Genomic DNA, 26301 nt, shown 5'->3' with positions numbered 1-26301 from the left:
TCTATCGCACTAAAATCTTCTAAATGTAATTCAGAAGAAAATTCTGATTCAGAAGATGATATGGCTCTTTTAGCAAAGAAATTTTACAAGATTTTTAAAAGCAAGAAAAGGGTTGATTTTCAAAAATCAAATGATAAAAAGAATTTTAGACCCAAGTCTCGAAAATCTTTGAAAGATAGTCAATGTTACAATTGTCAAGAATATGGGCACTTAGCAAATAGATGTCTTAAAAGGGACAAACCCAAGAAGAAGGGTATGTTGGTTATATGGGATGAATCATCTGATTCTGAAGGTTCTTCTGAATCAGAAGATTCTGAAACTGAGTCGGGCAATGAGGTTAAAGCTCTTATGACTCTAACCAAATTCACATTTTTAGATAATGACTCTACAAGTGAAGAAAATCTGAATAGTGAATGTGAAAATGAAGATGATCTTCAAGACGCTTACAATGCCCTATATAAGGAAAGTTGTAAAATTGCTGTTAAACTTAAACTTCAAAAAGAAAAGTTTTCTAAACTCAAAAATTGTTTTGAATCACTTGTCTTAGAAAAATCACAAATTTCAGATTGTTTTGAAAAATCAAAATGCGATTTGGAATTCAAAAACTCCCTAATTATTGATTTAAAATCTGAAATTGAGAAACTTAAAACTGAAGTAACTTCTCTTTTGAGTTTAAAGGACATATGGAAATATGCCCAATGTGATCCAAAGTTAGAGAAACTTTTATCCGGATCAAGAAAATGTGGCGATCGATCCGGGTTGGGCTATGATAAAAATTTACCTCCTAAACAAAAGTATACTCCTATGTTTGTTAAAGGAGAGTCTTCAAACTCAAAAGGGAAAAGTACTTATCAAGATTTTTCTAGAAATTCAAAAACTTTTCAAAAACCTAGAAGCAGTCATGTCAACTTTAATCAGAAACGAAATCCACTAGCTGAAAAGATAGTTGATTTACTCAAGGAGCTCTTAAAATCTAACTCTATAGGTCATTCCTACAAATATACACAAAAGAAGACCAACTATGTTCCTAAACCCAAAACAGTTATGAAATGGGTTCCTAAAGTCACCTGCTTGGTTGCTCACACTGCTTTCAAAGCAACAAGTCATTCAAAATGGTACCTAGATAGTGGATGCTCCAGGCAGATGACAGGTGACAAAGCTTTATTCATGGATCTAAAGGATATGACTGATGGTTCAGTCACATTTGGTGATGGAAGCAACTGCAAGATTTTAGGCCAAGGTACGGTTCAACTTTTTAATCTTCCTGTGTTTAAAAATGTTTTATATGTTGAAGGCTTAAAACATAACTTGCTTAGTATATCACAAATATGTGATAATAACCATAATGTTCGGTTTTCTAATCAAAGCTGTGAAATACTAAATAATAAGGGTTCTACAATATTAACTGGACATAGAACGTTTGAAAATTGCTATATTATTAGCGAATCCAGCTCATCTAATCAAACATGTTACATGGTCCATACAGACGAGACTGATTTATGGCACAAACGTCTTAGACATGTACATTATCGAAATTTATATAGATTGAGCAAACGAGAACTTGTAAGAGGTTTACCCAAACTTCAGAAATTAGATAAAATATGTGGTGAGTGCCAGATAGGCAAACAAACAAGGAATTCATACAAAAAGGTGAATTCAAATACCACATCATGACCACTCGAACTTCTCCACATGGATCTGATAGGACCTACCAGAACAAAAAGTCATGGTGGGAAAAAGTATATCCTGGTAATAGTTAATGACTTTACCAGATTCACTTGAGTAATCTTCTTAAGGGATAAATCTGAAACCCTTGAAGAAGTAAGAAAAGTTTTCAAAAGGATTCAAACTGAAAAATCTTCTCAAATCAGTAAAATTCGTAGTGATCATGGATCTGAATTTGAGAATAGCAATTTTGAGAAGTTCTGTACCGACCAAGGAATATTACATGAATTCTCTGCTCCCAAAACTCCACAACAAAATGGAATTGTAGAAAGAAAGAATAGGGTGCTTCAAGAAATGGCTAATGTCATGTTGAATAGCATGAAGCTCTCTAAAAATCTTTGGGTCAAACCAGTCAACACACTTGCTATATTATTAACCGAGTCTACACTAGCAAAGATAATAATAAAACGGCTTACGAATTGTGGTTCAATAAAAAGCCTACTGTTAAATACTTTCGAGTTTTTGGAAGCAAGTGCTATATTTTACGTGATCGTGAAAATTTGAAAAAATTTGATACGAAGAGTGATGAAGGTATTTTTCTAGGATATTCTTTAAACAGTCTAGCTAATAGAGTTCTGAACAAAAGGACTGGTGTGATTCAAGAATCCATTAATGTTGTCATTGATGATCACTTAAACACGCCAATTTCTAATTCAGATAATGATGAAGTACTAATCATTGATAAACCCGATACTTCATCGAATCAGACTGATTCTGAGTTGAGGACTGTTAAAGATCATCCAACCACACAAATTCTTAGAAACCCTCTCACCGGTGTTCGCACCCATAGACAACTTGAGGATATATGTAATTATGTATGTTTTACATCCCAAATAGAACCATCTAACGTAAAAGAAGCTCTTGCTGATGAGAACTGGATCGTTGCGATACAAGAAGAACTCAACCAATTCATAAGAAATGATGTTTGGTATCTCATACCAAGACCTAAAGATAAACACATCATTGGAACAAAATGGATTTTCAAAAATAAGTCTGACGAATGTGGAAATATAATTAGAAACAAGGCTAGACTAGTGGTACAAGGTTATACTCAAATCGATGGGATTGATTTTGATGAAACCTTTGCACCAGTAGCACGTCTTGAATCTATCAGACTATTTATATCCATTGCATGTTTTAAAAAGATAAAGATCTATCAGATGGATGTGAAAAGTGCTTTTCTAAATGGCGATTTACATGAAGAAGTCTATGTTGAACAACCAATGGGATTTGAAGATTCTAAAAATACTGATCATGTATATCGGCTTAAAAAGGCACTTTATGGATTAAAACAAGCACCTAGGGCATGGTATGAGAAACTAACGAAATTTCTTTTAAGTCATGATTTTCAAATGGGATCTGTTGATAAAACTCTGTTTGTTAAGAAACATAATGATCATATCTTAATGGTGCAGATTTATGTTGATGATATCATTTATGGATCAACTTGTACTGACTTGACTACTGAGTTTACAGATTTGATGAAATCACAGTTCGAAATGAGCATGGTTGGGGAATTGACTTATTTCCTTGGATTGCAAGTAAAGCAACAACTTGAAGGAATATTCATTTCTCAATCAAAGTATGCTTTGAATCTAATCAAGAGATTTGGATTTGAGAATGGCAAGAATTTCGATACTCCTATGAGTACAACCCTGAAACTCTCAAAAGACTCTAATGGTAAAAATGTTGACTCAAAACTTTATCGGAGTATGATTGGTAGTTTGTTATATTTAATTGCTAGTAGACCTGATATTTCTCTAAGTGTTGGTATTTGCGCAAGATATCAATCTGATCCAAAAGAATCTCACTTGATTCTTTGTCAAGCGAATTATTAGATATGTCGCAAATACCTGTAAATTTCGGTCTCTGGTATCCTCATGAAACCAATGTCCAATTAGTTGGGTACTCGCTGACTGGGGTGGTAATCTAGATGATAGAAAATCAACCGTGGTGGTTGTTTTTACATTGGAAATTGTCTAGTTTCTGGTTTAGTAAGAAACAAAATTCTATATCACTTTCAACAACTGGTAATATATGCAGCTGGTAATGCATGTACATAGCTTATTTGGATGCAACGAATGCTAAGTGATTATGGAATTAAACAGGATTCTATGTTATTACATTGTGATAATTTCAGTGCGATAAATATTTTAAAAAATCCTATTCAGCATTCTCGTACTAAGCACATTGACATTAGATTTCATTATATAAGGGAATTAGTAGAAGAAAAATTTATATCTCTAGAATATATTCCTACTGAAGATCAACGAGCTGACATTTTCACAAAACCTCTCAATAAAAGCAGGTTCAAAAAGATGAAATTTGATCTTGGCATGTGTATTTTAAAATGATAATTTATGGCTTCTTGTATTATAGTGTATATATTTGCTAGATTATATTCCAATTTTTTAAATTGCAAGAAATTTGAATTTTTGGGGTTTCTTCGACCAGTCGTGAGTATACACGACCAGTCGTCCTACGACTGGTCGTAGATACCCACGACCAGTCGTAGAACACGGGTTTCACTTAAATCGGAGATTTTTTCCTTTCTTCCTCATTTCATCTTTCTTCTCCTTGGAGCCGAGCTTCAACTTGTCGAACCCATTCTTCAAGTTCTTCAAGGTTAGTGTTCCAAATCCCATTTTTCTTGCAGATTTGTGTCTAGATTGTTTTCTTTTCTCTCTTGAAGCTTTCTATTTTGAATTTTATTAAGATTTGGGGTTTGGATTTTGAAAAATCTGTTTTGTGTAAACCCACTTCTCAATCCTTTGCAACTTCTTTATTCCTTGAAATCCTTGTTGCAAATGGCTTCTAGAGGTAGAAAAACTACTTCACGTGGTCCTTCTTCTTCCTCCAGATTAACCGCTATCTCTAAACGTCATCTTCTTGTTCCCAATGATGATCCATCATATGTTAGGGACATTAGATCTCGTAATGTTATTGTTGAACATCCTGTTGATGTTAATAATATTGCACCTTTTGACATCCTTCCTATGCTTGAAGCTGTAGGTTGGGTTAACTTATTACATTGGGGTGGGCCTGCATACCGGTTCATTGCCCAATCCATGTTTACATGTATTAGTGCTTTCTCACAGGATAATTTAACTTTTTAAATTTCTACTAGATAAGGGCCTTTTGACGTTGATCGTCATTTAATTTCAGCCCTTATGGACATTCTTGTGAATGATGAGGGTATTCCTATCCATAACTTAACTGATAAACCCTCAATGTCTGAAAAACGCATGCTCACTAGAGACTTGTGCAACATGGATGTTCAATGGACTCAAAAAGGGAATGCGCTCCCCGCATTAGAGGAGAAAGTTGAGAATATAAATGTAAAGTTGGAAAACATGTCTGTTGCTCATGATTTGCAATTCAAGTACATGCGCAAATATCTTAGGCACTTGAACAAAGGCATGCACCAACTTGATCCCTCTATTCCTGCTCCGTCATCTGGTTCTGGTTCTGAGTAATTTTTATGAGACTTCTGGTCTGTAATAACTTTATAACTTAGCACTTGGCTAATTTTGAGTTGGATACTATCTATGTTTTATGCTGGATATTTATTCTATGTGATGCTATGCTGAGTATCTCTATCAATCTTTTACTATACTATCTTACCTCCTCATGTTTACTCTCATATATTCCTTTATTTAGTTCTCCTTTGTCATATTGTGACAAAAAGGGGGAGAATGGTTTGTTCTTAACGATGTGATTGTGAGAGGAGTAGCATTGATTATGTTACTCAGGGGGAGTGGGAGTATGTTTGAGCTTGTTGAATGAAACTGGTTGAATGTTGAATATTGAATATTGATTTGCAGGTATTAACCAGTTGTTTTACTTTTTGTTTATCTTGGTTATGTGTTTTGTCACTAATTTGACAAAGGGGGAGATTGTAAGTGTTATAGTTTATATCCCTGTCTGTTGTCAAAATTGTGGTGCCAAAATCACTGTTATGTTATATATAACTTGCATAAGTGAAGCTCTCTCAAGGATCAACATTCATAAACAAGCAAAGCTCACAAGACAAGACTCAAGCTGTACTTCAAGAAGAGTTCAAGGCAGTTTGTAAAGAACTCAAGACTCTTTCAAGGTTGAGCTTCATCAAGATTTCAAGACTTCAACTACATCAAGACTTCAAGGCTCATACTTCAAGGTCACTTGTTCCTAATGTTTCAATGTCCATACTTCATGATTGAGGTTTGACTGACCATAGGTTGACCTTAGAAATAGGTCATTTCGGATACATAAACCGAATGTTTATTTTACAAGAGTTTGGCTTATTCTTCGACTAGTCCTAGGCCTTTTTCGACTAGTCCTAGAGTTGCTTCGACCAGTCTAAGAAATTCCTCGCTCAGTCGTGAGTTTGTTACAAATTCCAGATGAAATCTGTTAGGCTTCGACTAGTCCAGAAATCTGTTCGACCAGTCGTAGGAATAATGTCGACTGCATCTTCGACTAGTCGAACATCTTCGACTCGAAATCCAGCAATGGTTTATAGGTTCTTCGACCAGTCGAAGGAAACCTACGACCAGTCATAGGTGACCTACGACCAGTCGTAGGAGACCTTCGACCAGTCGTAGAACGATTAAAACATATCCCGCCAGATTTTTCAAATGTCTGTTAGTGCTTCGACTAGTCGAAGATCTCCCTAGACTAGTGGAAGACCCGATCTTCTCACTTATAAATAGAGCACGAATCTCAGAAGAAATGATCGAATTAATTAATCCATTCAAGCCAATCTTCGTCGAACTTCTGAGAGATAATTCTGTGCTCCATCTAAGCTAAGTGTGCTTATTTAATATTCTCTTTCCTTAGCTTTATTTAATTGATTTTGTTTCTGCTATTCCAATCTGATTTGATAAGAGGAATCGTTATTCCCTTTCTTTGGAATCAAAATCAATTAAGGCAAGCCTTATTTGGTTTAATTTAAAATCTATTAGAACTAGAACCTTTGTAATCGAGTACTGGACATTGAACTTGGACATCCAATCATCTACTTTGATTTGGTTTTACCGGGCTGCTACAACGAAGGAGATAATCAGGTATTTTACATTTAATTGTAAATCCCTTTCTATTTTGATTTTTTTTCAAGATTTGCCAAAAAAACCTTGTTGTATTGGTTTTCTGAGGAGAGCCAGGAAAACTCAGAAGTGGGGTTTTTTAAATTGTGTAAGCCCACAGACAAAGACACAATTGTAAAGGTTTTGGGTGAACCTGGGAAAACCTATTTTGTTAGTGAACGCTAATATCCCCTGTGTGAGGATATTAGGAGTGGAGTAGCATTTTGTGTGGCTATTGTTTAACAGTTGGTGAACACACAGGCGAACCACTATAATCCCTTGTGTTGTGGTTGAATGATTTATACTTCTAATCTTTAATTATTCTTTTGTGGGATGTATGTATGGTAGTGAATGTTGTAATCATTTAATTCAAGCTTTGTGAGAATTTTGTAATAGTTTAGAATTTATTTTCTGCTATTCCTTTATTAGCTTGATTTTCAATTTCATTTGAAAGTTGTTCCAGCAAGGTTGCCCTGCCATTTTTATGGTGTATGGCTGTCCCTAGAACAATACATTTTTTATTACAATTTATTCAGTTTGCATTTATTTTTGTATTCCTCTTCGGTTTGAGATTTGATACAAAGATCTTTCTAGAAATAAGGTTGTCCTACCATAAACTCTGGTTTTTTGTGTAAGGTTGTCCTTAGAACAACATTTGTATCAACCTCTCAAGATCTGAATTTTGAGGCTGTTTTACTTTCCTGCATTGTAATTTACTTTGGCTATTATATTCTTTTTAATTCCGCCGTTATAAGTTTTATTTGGCATTGTCCTATTCACCCCCCCTCTAGGACATATAGCTTGGCCTTTTGAAAGATGACCTTAGAAAAGACACTAGGTCAAAGTGCATCTTAGTGATTTTCTAAGATTTAATTTATGAAAAAATTTCATGAAAATTTAAGGGTGTTCAGCTAGCCCACCCCTTCTTTCGTCCAGCCGAACCATCTTGGGTCATCTTGAGATTAGCCTAGGTTAAGTTTCTAGCAACAAATGTGAAAAATGAGAGCTTAACATTCCTAGAGGGTGGGTGAATAGGACTATACCAAATAAAAATTAAAGTGCTAAAATAATAAATAAATTAGAAAACTCATTCGTACAAGTATTGAAAAATTGATTCAAACTAGTACGTAGGACAACCTACACTTAAAACAAAGTTTAGGCAGGACAACCTTATTTCATGAACGATCGCAAGGATTAAGATCTCAAAGCAAGCAAGAGAAAATAAAGTTATCTATTACAAACATTCACCACTTTTGCATGAATAAAATTACAACCATTCTCTACAAATGTAAAAAATAAACATTTACCTCAACACCAAGAGTTATAATGGTTTGATGTGTACAACAACTATTCTCAAATAGCCACACCTACTCCACTCCCAATAATCACTATCCACGTGATATTAACTTTCACTGAAAAGTAAGGTTTTCATAGGGTCACCTCAAAACCTGATACAGTTGTGATTTTAAAGGGCTATCACAAACGAAAAATCCCTCACTGAAATTTTCTGGCTATCTCAGAAAAACTAACAAATGAGATTTTCTGGCTATCTCAATAAAACCAAAATACAAATGATAGAATATACTTATCTTCACCTTGAAGACGTATTTCTTGATGTAGCCTCTAGAACTACTTCTCTTAAAGTAGATTGTTCAATGTCCAGTTACATAAACAAGGGTTCTAGGTTCTAGATTGATTTTAAATCGATTCAAACCAAAGGCTACTTATTTAAATTCCTCAAGATATCAAAGAAGAGTATTTACTCTCTTTATAGAATAAGATTCATAAAACAAGAGATCTAGGAATTGAAACAAAAAGTTATTAAAGAAATTTTAAAAATACCATGCAATAACTTGACAATAATGGGGACTTCTCTCTCTTGATGAGGCTTTTATCAGCTTAAATTGGTAATTTCAGATTGAGAGAATGCCTCTATATATAGGCTGAAAAGTTGTTGCTTCGACTCATCTAAGACATCCTTCGACTCGTCTAAGGTCTAATAAATTTTTAAATTTTGAGCGCGATCAGATAAAACGGAACTTCGACTGTCAAAGGCCATACTCGACGTGTTGAGGGCCCTGTTCGACTGGTCGACCATGGGCTTCAACTGGTCAAGGGTGCCAAAATTTAGTTGTTAGACTTTGAGTCGAGCACCCCTCGACTGGTTGAAGGCCCCTCTTCGATTAGTCGAGCAGTCTGCTCGACTGGTCGAAGAAGCAACAGAAAAATCCATTTTTCTGAGATTAAACTTGGATTGGTCAAAGATTTTTTAGACTGGTCGAGCCACAGCTTAGACTAGTCGAACCTAATCCTAGACTAGTCAAACTTTAGCCTAACAAAAGTATAAAAAAAACCCATATAAGATTGTATCATGAAAGAACCTAAGCCTAAGGTCTTTCTCGGGTCTATTATACCTGAAAAGACTGAACATTGAAGTAGATGAAATGTTTGAACTTTATGGAAATTGTTCTTCTACTTGATTCTTCAATAGAGCTTATAGTTGAAGATGGAGCTTGATCTTCTAGTCGAAGTGTAGTAGAACTTAAGCTTAGTAAAGCTTAAACTTTCCATCTTGATCTACTTCATGACTTGAACTTCAGTAGAGTCTTAAAATTAGTGGATTTTGAACTATCTTGACTTGAAGTAAGGTCTTGAACTTTCCATCTTGATCCACATTAGACGGACCACTTCATATATTACTTTGTTTAAAGAAAATTTGACAAACAAAGGCGTACTTTATACAATATGGCACTTATAATCTCCCCCTTTATCAAATTTGTGATAAAACACTTAATATAACAACAACTAGAATAGCATCTTCATTCCATGTTGTAGAAGGTGCAACTTTAATGAATGTGCAAAGATTTTACTACTCCCCCTTAATGTAAGCTTCTCCCTATATTATGACATACCATTCCAATACAAAACTCCAACAACCAGATATCAACATTTTCCATTCCAACCATATATCATCATTCATATAATGCGTATCTTCATTCATTCATTCTACTTATAAAATTAGCAATTCTCTCTCCCTTTTTGTCACAAAATGACAAAGGAAAGAACATATATGCGATTATAATCAATAAACCATCTCAAATTCAGTAGAATAAAAAGAAGATAATGCATAGAAACATGGTAATTAAAAGGAGTTATCAAATGTCATTACGGAGCATTAAGAGAGTAGAGTTTGAGAGTAATCACCAAGCACACACACAGTTAAAGTTTATATAACTCAAAGATAAATGAAAATCAAACTAATAGGATCCAGAGGAAGATGGAGGAGGTATGGAAGGATCAATCTGGTGAAGTCCTTTTGTAATGCAATGAAAATATTTTTGCATATATTTCATAGATGCTTTGTGACTTTCAGCTAGAGTATCTTGGGATACCTTCAACTCAACAACTTTCTCTTCCAATGACTTGAGCAGATCATCAACCTAGGAAGGTTGATAGTTAGGATTAAATTCATCATCTGATTCATCCAGCTCTACAAAGATGTCATCCATGGATGTGTCCTCAAGTAAAGGAGCGTCTTCTTCCTCTTCTTCATCCTTATCTCTTTGGCCAGGAAGGAATGCCAAGTTCATCTTATGGATATTTGTATTATCAAATGGGAGGGCTGACTCTGGTGCCTCGGTTGATGGAATGACAACATTGCAATAAATAACAAGGCTTGTCATGAGATAGGCAAAACGTATCGACCCATGGTCAGGATGGATATGAAATTGGATAATTAAATAACATATCAAGGAGGGAAGATAGATAGGAATGCCTGACACAACAACGTGAAGGACACGAGTCATGAAGGGAGTAAGTTTAGATTTATTCTCAAACCGTGGATAGACATTAGATCTGAAAATGCAATGAAAGAGTCGGTATTTAGGAAGCATCTTGTTGGCACAGAGGGCATTTTCAGAACACCACTCAGCATTAAATTGACATAATTTATGAGTAATATCCCATCGCTCAGATTCAGTCACTTTTTCAGCAAGGGTGGTAATGGGTATGCCTTCATCATTGACATTAACATCAAGTAAACCTGAGATCAAATGTCGATCATTATGAACAGTTCCTTCTCTAAAATTAATAGAGAATGTCAGATTATAAGGGACAATTCACCTATTAAAGCATACATCCCTCACGCTATTGAGCAGTATGTCGTTCCGACCCAACCAAGGATGTTTTCCCAACCAATGGCAGTAAGGATAGGTAAGAGATGAAATGGATTGATGTGGTCTATGTTCATAGTCCTTTCAATAATAATTTCCCTAGAGCGGAAATCCCTAACATGCTCTGAATCTTCTTCAGGAGATCTTAGGGTTCTCACCCTAACTGGAGTCGACCTGGAGGAGGAGGCGCAAGTAGCCTTCCTCTTAGTGTGATGCTCCATTTAGAGATTGCAATAGAGAGTATAAAGATGATAGATGGGTTTGACTTAGATCAGATTGATATCTAACACAAATTCCAATGTTAAAACCAATATCAGGTCTACTAGCAGTTAAGTATAGAGGACTACCAATCATGCTTCAATAAAAATGGGAGTCTATACATTTAGCTGTTTCAATCTTAGAAAGTTTGAGAGTTGTACTCATAGGAGTATCAAACTTTTTTCCATTCTCAAACCCAAACTTCTTTACTAGATTTAAAGCATATTTGGTTTGAGAGATGAATATACCATCTTCCTATTATTTTACTTGTAGTCCAAGAAAGTAATTTAGTTTTCCTATCATACTCATTTCAAACTTGGATTTCATTAGATCTGCAAACTCAATGGACAAGTTAGTGCTTGTAGATCCATAAATAATATCATCAACGTAGATTTATACAATCAATATATGTTCATTATATTTTTTGATAAATAATATTTTATCAACACTTCCCATGATAAAGTTGTGACTAAGTAAAAATTTAGTTAACTTTTCGTACCATGCCCCGGGAGCTTGTTTTAGATAATAAAGTGCCTTTTTAAGATGATATACTTAATTTGAAAGTTTAAAGTCCTCAAAACTCTTAGGTTGTTCAATATATACTTCTTATATAAATCACCGTTTAGAAATGCACTTTTAACATCCATTTGATATATTTTAAATTTCTTATAGCAAGCAATTGAAATAAATAATCTAATGGATTCAAGGCGCGTAACTAGTGCGAAAGTTTCATCATAGTCAATTCCTTCTATTTGAGTATAGCCTTATACAACCAGTCGTGCCTTATTTCTAATGATATTTCCCATTTCATCAGCTTTGTTCTTAAAAATCCATTTGGTTCTGATTATATGTTTATCAGAAGGTCTATGAACCAAATACCAAACATCATTTCTGACGAATTTATTTAACTCTTCTTGTAGCTAATATCCAATTTTCATTGGCAAGTGCTTCTTTTACATCCAGTTCAATTTAAGAAGTGAAGCAGATGTAATTACAGATGTTCTGTAACTATTTTTTTGTCTAAACACCAGTACGAGGGTTACCCAATATCTGATCAGAGGATGGTCTTTGATTGATCTTAATTCAGTATTATCTGATTTAGATGAAGAGTTAGGTTTATCAATAATGTTAACATCATCATCATCTTGACTTGGTGTGAGTGTGATCAAGTGATCATCAATTACAACGTTAATAGATTCATGAATTACTCATGTTCTTTTGTTAAGAACATGATATGCTTAACTATTCAGAGCTTAACCCAAGAATATTCCCTCATCACTCTTGGTTTCGAACTTTTTAAAATTTTCTCGGTCACGTAAAATGAAACATTTACTTCCAAAAGTTCAAAATTATTTGACTGTTGGCTTCTTATTGAACCATAACTCATATGTTGTTTTTATCTTTGGCTTTTCCAACATATACACGATTTATAATGTAACAAGTAGTATTAACAGCTTCAGCCCATAAGTTTTTTGGTATGTTCATGCTATTTAACATTACATTGGCCATTTCCTATAACACTCAGTTCTTTCTTTCAACAACCCCATTCTGTTGAGGTGTTTTAGGAGTAGAGAACTCATGTGATATACAATGGTCTGTACAATACTTCTCAAAATTGCTATGTTCAAACTCAGTACCATGATCACTTCTGATTTTGATCACATGTACTTCTTTTTCAGTCTGAATACATTTTAGAATTCTTCTAACTTCATGGAGAGTCTCTAATTTCTCTCTCAAGAAAGCTATCCAAGTATATCTGGTAAAATCATCAACAATAACCAAAAAATACTCCTTTCCACCTCTACTCTTTGTTCTCATTGGTCCTACCAAGTCCATATGAAGTAGTTCAAGAGGTTTGGTTGTGGCTAAGGAATTCACTTTCTTATGACTACTCCTGATTTGCTTACCAATCTGACATGCGACACAAATCTTTTCTACCTTTTTTAATTTGGGTAAGCGACGAATATGATCTCTCTTTCTCAATCTATAAAGATCTCTAAAGTTAATATGTCCAAGACGTTTATGCCATAGTTCTATTTCATCTGTTTAGACCATGTAACATGAAAAGTTAGAAGAGCATGAGTCATTAATAATGTAGCAATTCAGATAAGTCCTACGACCATTTAATATCACACTTCCCTTCTCATTTGAAATCTTACATTTATGATTTGTAAATTTTACACTGTGTTCGTTATCGCGGATTTGAGAGATACTTAGGAGGTTATATTTTAGACCTTCAAAATACAATACATTCTCAAAGGGAGGAAGATTAGAGAGTTGAACAGTACCTTAGCTTATGATTCTATAGTTGTTTTCATCACCAAAAGTAACTAAACCGTCATTCACTTCTTTGAAGTTGGTGAATATCGCTTTGTCACCTGTCATATGTCTTGAACATCCACTATCCAGGTACCATTCTAATGGCTAGTGGCTTTAAAGGCTATGTGGGCAACAAGACATGTAACCTTTGGAACTCATTTCATTATGGTTTTGGGTTTAAGAGTTCCATTAGATTTTATCTGTTTCTGGGAGTTGGGATTTCTCCCCTTTCTATTAACTCTGATTCCATCTGAGTTGGATTTTAGAAGCTCTTTAAGTAAGTTCACTATTTTTTCAGCTAAAGGAGGTTTGTTATATCTTTGATTTCTATAGTTGATGGCATTAGAATTAATCTTAGAAACTTAAAAAGGTTTTGGAGTTTTGAAATCATTTTGACCATAATTTCTCAAATTCTTACCTTTTGAGTTTGAGGATTCTCCTTTTACAAATATAGGATATGAATTCTTATTTTTCAGAGAATTATCTTTAATATAGCCAAGACCTGATTTGTCACCACAATTTCTGGATGAGGTTAATAGTTTTTCCAGTTTTAGGTCTCTGTGGGCAAATCTCCAAGTATCCTTATAACTCAAAAGAGAAAAAACTTCGAGTTTTAGATTCTCATTTTCAATTCTGAGTTTTTTTAACGTTGAGGTTTTGAAATTTAAGTCTAGTTTTGTTTTTTCAAAACAATCTGAAAGATGAGATTTTTCTAAAACATTGTTTTTAAGTTCTTTTAATTTAAGATATTTTTCTCTTTAAATTTTTTAGTTTGACAACAATTTTACAACTTTCCCTGTATAAAGCATTGTAGGCATCTTGAAGATCATCTTCATTCTCACTTTCAGGGTCACTCCTGAGATTTTCATAATTAGATAAGTTACAGCTATCTGAGAAGGTGACTCTAGCTATAGTCATCAGGGCTTTTACATCATTTGTATTTTCTTATTCTGATTCATCAGACTCAAAAGAACTTTCAAGATGATTCAACCCAAGTAGCTATCATGCCCTTTCTTTTTTACTTATCCCTTTTAGGACATTTATTCGCCAAGTGCCCGTATTCATGGCAATTGAAACATTGACTATCCTTTACAGATTTCCAAGATTTAGATTTTCCTTTTCTTTTGTCTGATGGTTTTGGAAAATCTGATCTTTTCTTGTTTTTGAAGATTCTGTAAAATTTCTTAGCAAGTAAAGCCATATCATCTTCTATATCTTCAACATCAGAATTAACACAATTTTCTTTTGAAACAGATTTAGATGATTAAAGTGCAATTGACTTACCTTTAGGAGCTTTAAAATTTAATTCATATGTTTGGAGAGAGCCAACTAACTCCTCAACCTTCATATAATCAGTATCTCTTAAATCCTGAATGTCAATTACTTTAGAGTTGAATCTCTTAGGAAGAGCTCGTAGTATTTTTGCATAGATCTTGCTTTCTGGGATTCCATCTCCTAGACCCCACATGAAATTTACTGAAACGACTTAGCTATACATCTTAGAGGGGGGGGGGGGGGGGGGTGAATAGGACTATGCCAAATTATAATTATAATAATGGAATAAAATAAAGAGATAGCCAAATAAAATAAATCAATTCACAATGCTAAAATAAAATCAACCTTAATAAACAAGTATTGAGAGCTTGATACGAATTTAGTTTTAAGGACAACCTTACACCATAAAAACCAAGGGTTTATGGTAGGACAACCTTATTTCTAGAACATCCTTTGTATCAAAAACTCAATCTAAAGAGAAATAAATAAATAGTAAGGAATTGAGATAAATTGCAGGAATTTAAATCTAAATTATTACAACATTCTACACACTTGCTTGAAATGTAAATTTTACAACATTCACATCCACATATACATCTCACAAACTTGAATGATAAAAGATATAAAACTTAAGCAAGCATTCAAACCACAAGACAAAAATTATAGTGGTTTGCTTGTGTGTACACCAACTGTTTCACAACAGCCACACAGAATGCTACTCCACCCCTAATATCCTCACACAAGGGATATTAGCGTTCACTAACAAAATAGGTTTCACAGGTTCACCTAAAACCTTCACAATTGTGTCTTTTTAACTTGGGATTACACAATCCAAAAACCCACACTTTCTGAGTTTTCCGGCTCTCCTCAGATAAAAACACAATGAGATTTTTCTAGAAAATCTCAAACAAAAACTAAAAGAATAGAAATTTTACATAAATGTAAAATACCTGGAATTTTCCTTTCGTAGCGGCCCGGAAGAACCAATCGGAGTAGAAGTTCGAATCAACGTTTAATGTCCAATACTCACTTAAAATGGTTTTAAGTTCTAATTGATTTTAAATTAAATCAAATGGACTAGCTCTATTTGATTTTGATTCTAAGAAGAAGGAATTACATAATTTCCCCTTTTCAAATCAAATTGGAATGTAGATCAAAATCAAATAAAAATTAGCTAACGAAAGGAAATATTAATTATGCACAAAGTAGCTTAAAATGAAAACTAACTTATCTCAGAGTGGAGCCTTGAATTTCTTTTAATTGAGTTATGAAATTCTGAGATTCGTGCTCAATTTATAGAAGCAGAAATCACGTCTACGAGTGGTCTTAGGGAAACTTTGACTGGTCGTAGCTTCAACGGCATTTTAAATTTTTAAGCTCGATCTTTAAAAATCGTTCTACGACTGATCATGGGGAGTCTACGACTAGTTGTGGACCACCTATGACCTATCGTAGATGACCTAGGATTGGTCGTAGACTGCATGAGTAGGTCGCTGTAGTTTGAGTCGAGGACCCACAACTGGTCGAAGTTCGAGTCGTGAACACACCTACGACCAGTCGAAGGACCTCCAGGACTAGTCATGGGCTAAACAAAAAATTCTGAAAATCTTCAACAACTTAGGACTGGTCATGGAATTTCTTGGACTGGTCGAACCAGTGTTAGGACTACTCGAACAAGGTCTAAGACTAGTCTTAGAACAAACCAAATTCATATATAAACATACAGTTTGAATTATGTATCCGAAATGACCTATCCTAACGTCAATTTAAGGTCAATCATACCTGGGACATGAAGTATGGACATTGAAACTCCATTCTATCAAATGATTGTTGACCTTTGGACTTTACAAAGCTTGAGATCTCTACTTGATGTAGCTTGATCTTGAGATCTTCAAAAGCTTAACATTAAACTTCAACGTGAGTTGCTCTTGAGTCTTGAAATGTACTTGAGTCTTGTACTCTTTATTGATGTAGCTCTGAACATTGATGTTTACAGTACATGGCTTGACTTGGCTTGAAGTCGATCATTGTGCTTAACTTGAAGCACTTGTGAAGCAGTGTCTGGAATATATATAACAGCATACAAACATAAGACACAAATAGAGTTTTGGCACAATAAAATTTGACAACAAAAGGAGCATGAGACCATAGTACTTATAATCTCCCCCTTTATCAAATTTGTGACAAAACACTCTCAAAGAGAATAAGAGAAGCACAACATGTTCAACAAAGAATTATGCACCAGTTGTCATAAACTAGCACACACATTCATTTAGAGGCAAGTCTCCTCTATACTCCTCTATACTTAGTACTCCCCCTGAGTAGCACACATAAATATTCAAAATAAAAAATTGTTACTTAATCCATAACCAATTAGCTTTAAAAAGTCTTCTCCCCTTTTTTGTCACAGAATGACAAAGGAAGAACATAAGGATAATAATGATAATTAAGAGAACAAAGTAAGCAAGAGATGAAATAAAGTCCATACATCAAAATATCAAAAATCAGTCAGGTCCAAAGACAAATAAAAATAGTCATACAAACTGAGATACATCAAAATAGTATATGAGTTATTACAAACCAGCAAATAAAAACATTCAGTCAAATCCTGAAGAAGGAGCAGGAATAGATGGATCAATTTTGTGCAAACCCTTAGTAACGAGCTGCATATACTTGCGCATATAAGCAAATTGAGAAGTTTGGGTTACATGTATTTCAGCCACCTGTTCTTCAAGAGAACGCAATCTCTCATCAAAGCCAGACGGCATAAAGTCAGGATCATTTCCAGAATCAGATTCTATTTCATCAAATATATCATCCATATTAACATCATCTGGAGGAAGATTATCACCCTCTTCTTCATTAACACCTGCTGCTCCACCTTCTCCAACATGTACTTGGCCCTCAGCCAAACGCAACTTCATTTTGTTTAAGTTGGAGTTGTTGAAAATGAGGTGTTGGATAGGAGCCTCTCCAACATGCATAGCGACTAGCATGTGAGTAGCTAACACAGTCATTAAGTAAGCAAAGGGAAGATCACTATAACTTGGATGGATACAGAATTGAATGATGGAATGACATATCAAAGAGGGCAGACAAATATTTACACCAGTGATGATAGAATACAAGATACGAACCATGAATACAGTCAGTTCTGTTTTGTTACTAGAACGAGGATACAGATTAGAAGTAAAGATACGATGCAAAACTCTGTATCTGGGTAACAAATATTTGGTTGCGAGGGCATTCCCATTCTAAGTCCATTGAGCATCCATGTTACAAAGTGCTCTAGTATAAATATATTTTTTAGATTCAGAAACTTTCTCAGCTAGAGTGCTAGGTGGAATACCATCATCATTAACAGGTATATCCATAAGGCCTGAAATTAAATGACGATCAACAGGAAAAGGCCCTTCTCTAGTAGCAATAGCGAAAGTTAATTGTTCAATAAAAAATTCAGATATGCATGCAAACATGCTCTGCGTAATGGATTGGTATGCCGCCCCGCCCCAACGTAAGATGTTATCCCAACCTACAAATTGGAGAAGAGGAAGGAGACCGAAACGAGCGATGTGATTTAAATCAACGGCTTTTTCCACAATGACATTATGCAGACGCAAATCACGCACATAAGATGGATCATCTTCGGGAGACCGAAGATGGCGTCTTGTAATAGGAGTTGATCTGGATGACGAGAGACCTCTAGTATTTTTCTTTTTCCCTCTAGAGTCCATATTCTTGAATAAAAACAAGAAATCTCAAAGAAGTAGAGATGGGTTTTTCTAGATCAGCAAATGGAGAAGAAAACCCTAAAAAGCTCAAGGCAAACTTGAAATCAACTACTCCAATGAAGAAATTGAAGAAAATAAACAATGAATCTACAAGAAAGGCAACCAAAATGCTCTGACTTGGTTGAATCGAACACTCGGGTTTAACTAGTCATAGCTCGACTTGTTGGAGAGAAAAGTGAAAATGAGGAAGAAGAGAGATTTTCTCAAATTAAAGAGGTCAGCTTGCTCCACGACTGGTGTTGGGAAATAAACGACCAGTCGTACCACGACTGGTCGTGTATGACCACGACTGGTCGAGTATCGGCCAAAAATTGCATTTTTCAGTGAATTTAAAATTTTAACCACAAAAATACATAAACATATATACAATATATTACAATTATGCAAGAATATTCAATATAAATTGCACATACCAAGGTCAAACTTTAATTTATTGAACCTGCTTTTGTCAAGCGGTTTAGTGAAAATGTCAGCAAGTTGAGTCTCGGTTGGAATGTATTCTACAGATATTATTTTTTCTTCTACTAATTCATAAATGTAATGATACCTAATGTCAATATGCTTGGTACGTGAATGCTGGATTGGATTTTTAGAAATATTTATTGCACTGGAATTATCGTAATATAAAACCATTGAGTCCTGTGCAATTCCATAATCGCTTAACATACGTTTCATCCAAATAAGCTGAGTACATGCATTTCTTGTTGCGATGTATTCAGTCTCAGTAGTGGAAAGCGATATAGAACTTTGCTTCTTGCTAAACTAAGAAACCAAGCAATTTCCAATATAAAAATAACCACCACTGGTTGATTTTCTGTCATCTATATTACCAGCACAATCAGCATCTGAGTACCCAGCCAACTGAACACTAGTATCATATGGATACCAAAGACCTAAATTAGCAGAACTTGCGACGTATCGCATAATTCACTTAACAGCAGTTAAATGAGATTCTTTAGGATTAGACTGATATCTAGCGCAAATACCAACACTAAAGGCAATATCAGGTCTCCTAGCAGTTAAATAAAGTAAACTGCTAATCATGCTATGATACAATTTAGGATCTACATCTTTCCCTGTAGAGTCTTTTGAGAGTCTTAAAGTTGTACTCATGGGAGTATCAAAATTCTTACCATTCTCAAATCCGAACCTTTTAATCAAGTTCAAAGCATACTTGGTTTGAGAAATAAAAATTCCATCAGGTTGTTGTTTTACTTGCAACCCTAGAAAGTAATTTAATTCCCCAACCATGATCATCTCGAACTTAGATTTCATTAAATCTGTAAACTCAATAGTCATGTTAGTACAAGTTGATCCATAAATAATATCATCAACATAGATCTGAACGATTAAAATATCATTGTTATGTTTCTTAACAATAAGCGTCTTATCGACACTACCCATTTGAAAATTATGACTGAGTAAAAACTTAGTCAATTTCTCATACCATGCCCTGGGAGCTTGTTTTAGACCATAGAGAGCCTTTTTAAGACGGTATACATGATTAGTTAATTTAGGGTCTTCAAACCTTATAGGTTGTTCAACATATACCTCTTCATGTAAATCCTCATTCAAAAAGGCACTCTTACATCCATTTAATAAATCTTAAATTTTCTATAGCATGCAATGGATATAAAAAGTTTGATTGATTCAAGGTGAGCAACTGGGGCAAAGGTTTCATTGTAATCGATGCCTTCAATTTGAGTGTACCCTTGTACAACCAGTCTTACCTTGTTTCGAATTATATTTCCAAGTTCATCAGACTTATTTTTGAAAATCCACTTTATTCCGATAATGTGTTTATCTTTAGGTCTAGGAACGAGATACCAGACATCATTACAAACAAATTGATTAAGCTCTTCCTGCATTGCAACTATCCAGTTTTCGCCAGAAAGAGCTTCTTTTACGTTAGCTGGTTCAATTTGGGATGTAAAGCATACATAATTACATATGTCTTCTAATTGTCTACGAGTGCGCACACCAGTGAGAGAGTTTCCAAGAATCTAAGTAGTTGGATGATCTTTAACAGTCCATAATTCAGAATTAACTTGATTTGATGAATTATCTGGTTTGTTAATTAAAAGAACTTCATCATTATCTGGACTAGGGGCAGTTGTATTCAATTAATCATCAATGACAACATTAATGGACTCTTGAATCACACCGGTCCTGTTGTTCAATACACGATATGCATGATTGTTTAAAGAGTATCCTAAAAAGATCCCTTCATCACTCTTAGTGTCAAACTTTCTCAAATTTTCACGGTCACGTAAAATATAGCACTTGCTGCCAAAAACTCAAAAGTATTTGACAGTAGGCTTCTTATCAAACCAAAGTTCGTAAGCCATTTTATTATTAGATTTATAAGTATAAATCCAGTTAATAATATAACAGGCGGTATTCATTGCTTCAGCCCAAAGATTTCTAGGGAGTTTCATACTATTTAACATACGTTTCCCATTTCTTGAAGCACTCTATTTTTTTTCCACAATTCCATTTTGTTGTGGTGTTTTGGGCACAGAGAATTCATGCGATATTCCCTGATCGCTGCAGAATTTCTCAAAACTACTATTCTCGAATTCAGATCCATGATCACTACGGATCTTACTGACATGAGAACCTTTTTCAATTTAGATTTGTTTGATGATCTTTTTCACTTCATCAAGGGTTTCTGATTTGTCCCTTAAAAATGTTACTTAAATGAATCTGGTATAATCATCTACGATAACCAAGATGTATTTTTGGCCACCTCGACTCTCCGTTCTGGTTGGTCCTATAAGATGGAGCAGCTCGAGTGGTCTTGATGTGGCATTGAAGTTCACCTTTTTGTGAGAGCTCCTAGTTTGTTTACCATATTGGCATTCACTACATATTTTGCCTACTTTTTGTAACTTTAGTAGACCTCTAATTAGTTCTCCTTTGCTCAATCTATATAAAATCTGGTAGTGTACATGTCTAAGGCGTTTATGTCATAAATCTGTCTCCTCAATATGGACCCTGTAGCACGATTGATCAGATGAGCTACCATCGCTTACAATATAGCAGTTTTCAGAAGTTCTGTGACCAGTTAATATAACAGAACTCTTTTTGTTTATTATTTCATAACCTTGATTGGAAAATTTCACACTATGGTTGTTATCGCATATTTGAGATATGCTTAACAGGTTGTGTTTTAGCCCCTCAACATATAAAACATCTTTAAATAAAGGGAGGTTATAGAGTTAGACTGTACCTTTACCAATAATCTTACAATTGCTACCATCACCAAATGTGACTAACCCATCAGTCATATCTTTTAGATCGATGAATAAAGCCTTGTCGCCTATCATATGCCTAGAGCATCCACTATCTAGGTACCACTTTGAATGGCTTGTTGCTTTGAAAGCAGTGTGGGCAACCAAGCAGGCAACTTTAGGAACCCATTTCAGAACTGTTTTGGGTTTAGGAGTATAGTTGGTCTTCTTCTGTCTGTTGTTGTAAGAATGACCTACTGAGTTAGATTTGAAGAGCTCCTTGAGTAAATCAACTATCTTTTCAGCTAGTGGGTTTCGGTTCTGATTTTTAAAGTTGACATAGCTGCTATTAGGTTTTTGAAAAGTTTTTGTATTTTTAGAAAAACCTTGATAAGTACTTTTCCCTTTTGAGTTTGAGGTCTCTCCTTTCACAAACTTAGGAGGAGTATTCTTTTGTTTAGGAGGTATATTCTTATCATAGCCCAACCCGGATCGATCGCCACATTTTCTTGATCCGGATAATAGTTTTTCTAACTTTGGATCACCATAGGCATATCTTCATGTGTCCTTTAAACTCAGAAGAGAAGATACTTAATTTTTAAGTTTCTCATTTTCAGATTTCAAATTTTCAATCAAGGAGGTTTTGAATTCTAAATCGTATTTTAATTTTTTAAAACAATCTGTAATTTGGAATTTTTCTAAAACAAGTGATTCAAAACATTCTTTGAGTTTAAAAAACTTTTCTTTTTGAAGTTTAAGTTTAACAGCAATTTTACAACTTTCCTTGTATAGGGCATTATAAGCATCTTGAAGATCCTCTTCATTTTCACATTCACTGTTCAGTTTTTCCTCACTAGTTAAATTATCATGATCTGAAAAAGTGAAATTGGCTAGAGTCATAAGGGCTTTAACTTCATTGCCCGACCTAGTTTCAGAATCTTCTGATTCAGAAGAAGCTTCAGGATCAGACGATTCATCCTAAGTAGCCAACATACCCTTCCTTTTTGTTTGGTCCTTTTTAGGACATTTGTTTGCTAAGTGCCCGTACTCTTGGCAGTTGTAACATTGACTATCTTTCAAAGACTTAGATTTAGATTTAGATCTTTTCTTATCATTTGATTTTTTAAAATCTATCCTTTTCTTGATTTTGAAAATCTTGTAAAACTTTTTCGCTAAAAGAACCATATCGTCTTCAGAATTTTCTAAATCCGAGTTTTCTTAAGAAATACCTTTAGAAGATTTGAGACAATGGATTTACTTTTAGGAGCTTTAAAGTTTAACTCATAGGTTTGTAAAGAACCAACTAGTTCTTCTACCCTCATATTGTCCGTATCACGAAGTTCCTGGATCGCGGTTACTTTAGAGTTGAACCATTCAGGAAGAGAGCGTAGTATCTTTGCATACACTTTACTTTCTAGAATTTTATCGCCAAGACCCCACATTGAGTTTACAATGTCATTTAATCTTGTGTAAAAGTCCATAAACATTTCATTTTCCTTCATATGAATTTCTTCAAATTTAGTTGTGAGGAGTTGGACTTTAGATTTTTTTTTACAATTGTAGTACCCTCATATGTCATTTCTAATATATCCTAGGCTTGCTTTACAGTATCACAGGATATGATTTTTTTGAACTCATCCGGTGATAGTGCGCAAGTGATTGCATTTAGTGCTTTTGCATTGACACTACTCTTATTTTTCTGAAGGGTGGTCCAAGAGAAATAAAGAGTTACTCTCATTGATTTTGAACCATCAATTCCAGTCACTTCAGTGGTAGGAGAATTTCATTCAGTCACTGTGGCTTGCCACACACTCTCATCCATTGATTTGAGGAAGATCCTCATCTTGGCTTTCAATAGGCATAGTTGGAGCCATCAAAGGGTGAAGACCTAGTGACTGATAGGCTATCAAAATTTGACATCTTTTATATAGCTTATATCGTTAGCTTAGGAAATAAATCCAAATAAAAAGCAATAAGAGCGAGCTATTAAGCTCTGATACCACTTGAAATGGCCTAGCTATACGTCCTAGAGGAGGGGGGGGGGGGGGGGTGAATAGGACTATGCCAAATTATAATTATAACAGCGGAATAAAATAAAGAGATAGCCAAATAAAATAAATCAATTCACAATGTTGAAATAAAATCAACCTCAATAAACAAGTATTGAGAGGTTGGTACGAATTCAGTTCTAAGGACAACCTTACACCATAAAAACTAAGGGTTTATGGCAGGACAACCTTATTTCTAGAATGTCCTTTGTATTAAAAACTCAATCTAAAGAAAAATAAATAAATAGTAAGGAATTGAAATAAATTGCAGGAATTTAAATCTAAATTATTACAACATTCCACACACTTGCTTGAAATGTAAATTTTACAACATTCACATCCACACATACATCTCACAAACTTGAATGATAAAAGATATAAAACTTAAGCAAGCATTCAAACCACAAGCAAAGAATTATAGTGGTTCGCCTGTGTGTACACCAACTATTTCACAACAGCCACACAGAATGCTACTCCACTCCTAATATCCTCACACAGGGGATATTAGTGTTCACTAACAAAATAGGTTTCACAGGTTCACCTAAAACCTTCACAATTGTGTCTTTTTAACTTGGGCTTACACAATCCAAAAACCCACACTTTCTGAGTTTTCTAGCTCTCCTCAGATAACCACACAATGAGATTTTTCCGGTGAATCTCAAACAAAAACCAAAAGAATATAAATTTTACATAAATGTAAAATACCTGAATTTCTCCTTTCGTAGCAGCCTGGAAGAACCAATCGGAGTAGAAGTTCGAATCAACGTTCAATGTCCAATACTCAAAATGGTTCTGAGTTCTAATTAATTTTAAATTAAATCAAATGGGCTAGCTCTATTTGATTTTGATTCCAAGAAGAAGGAATTACAGAATTTCTCCTTTTTAAATCAGATTGGAATGTAGATCAAAATCAAATAAAAATAAGCTAAAAAAAAGAAATATTGATTATGCACAAAGTAGCTTAAAATGAATACTAACTTATCTCAGAGTGGAGCCTTGAATTTCTTTTAATTGAGTTATGAAATTCTGAGATTCGTGCTCAATTTATAGAAGCAGAAATCACGTCCACGACTGGTCTTAAGGAAACTTCGACTGGTCGTAGCTTCAACGGCATTTTAAAATTTTAAGCGCGATCTTTGAAAACCGTTCTACGACTGATCGTGGGGTGTCTACGACTTGTCGTGGACCACCTATGACCTATCGTAAATGACCCAGGATTGGTCGTAGACCGCATGAGTAGGTCACTGTAGTTTGAGTCGAGGACCCACGACTGGTTGAAGTTTGAGTTGTGAACACACCTACGACCGGTCGAAGGACCTCTAGGACTGGTCATGGGCTAACTAAAAAATTTTTAAAAATCTTCAACAACTTAGGACTAGTCGTAGAATTTCTTGAACTGGTCGAACCAGTGCTAGGACTAGTCGAACAAGGTCCAGGATTAGTCTTAGAACAGACCAAATTCATATATAAACATACAGTTTAAATTATCTATCCAAAATGACCTACCCTAAGGTCAATCTAAGGTCAATCATACTTGGGAAATGAAATATGGACATTGAAACTCCATTCTATCAAATGATTGTTGACCTTTGAACTTTACAAAGCTTGAGATCTCTACTTGATATAGCTTAATCTTGAGATCTTCGAAAGCTTGACATCAAACTTCAACTTGAGTTGCTCTTGAGTCTTGAAATGTACTTGAGTCTTGTATTCTTTATTGATGTAGCTCTAAACATTGATGTTTACAGTACATGGCTTGACTTGGCTTGAAATCGATCATTGTACTTAACTTGAAGCACTTGTGAAGCAGTGTCTGGAACATATATAACAACATACAAACACAAGACACAAATAGAGTTTTGGCACAACAAAATTTAACAACCAAAGGAGCATGAGACCATAGCACTTACATTTACCATATCATTTAGTTTCGTATAGAAGTCCATGAAAGTTTCATTTTTTTTTACCATACGAATTTCCTTAAATCTAGTAGTGAGGATTTGAACTTTTAATTTCTTGACTATAGAAGTTCCTTCATGTGCCATTTCAAGAATATCCCAAGCTTGTTTGGTTGTAACACATGAAATGATTCTCTTGAATTCATTAGGTGATAAAGCGCAAGTTATGGCATTTAAGGCCTTAGCATTAGCACTGCTTTCACTTTTCTGAGCTGCAGTCCATAAAAAGAATGCAGTTTCTCTCATAGATTTAGTTCCATCACTGCCTATTTCAGACATAGGAGGTTTCCATTTGGTTATAGTGGCTTGCCACACCCTTTCATCTAAAGATTTTAGAAAAATCCTTATCCTGGCTTTCGAGTATGCATAGTTAGAACCACCAAAAGGTGGTGGCCTGGTAATAGACTAACTATCGAAGTTTGACATAATGAAAGCTTTAGATCTTTTAACTTACGA

The sequence above is a fragment of the Magnolia sinica genome, chromosome 18, assembly GCF_029962835.1.
Source record: "Magnolia sinica isolate HGM2019 chromosome 18, MsV1, whole genome shotgun sequence".
Classification (NCBI taxonomy): Eukaryota; Viridiplantae; Streptophyta; class Magnoliopsida; order Magnoliales; family Magnoliaceae; genus Magnolia; species Magnolia sinica.
The sequence above is the reverse complement of the archived record's forward strand: the minus strand, read 5'-3'. Positions refer to the sequence as shown.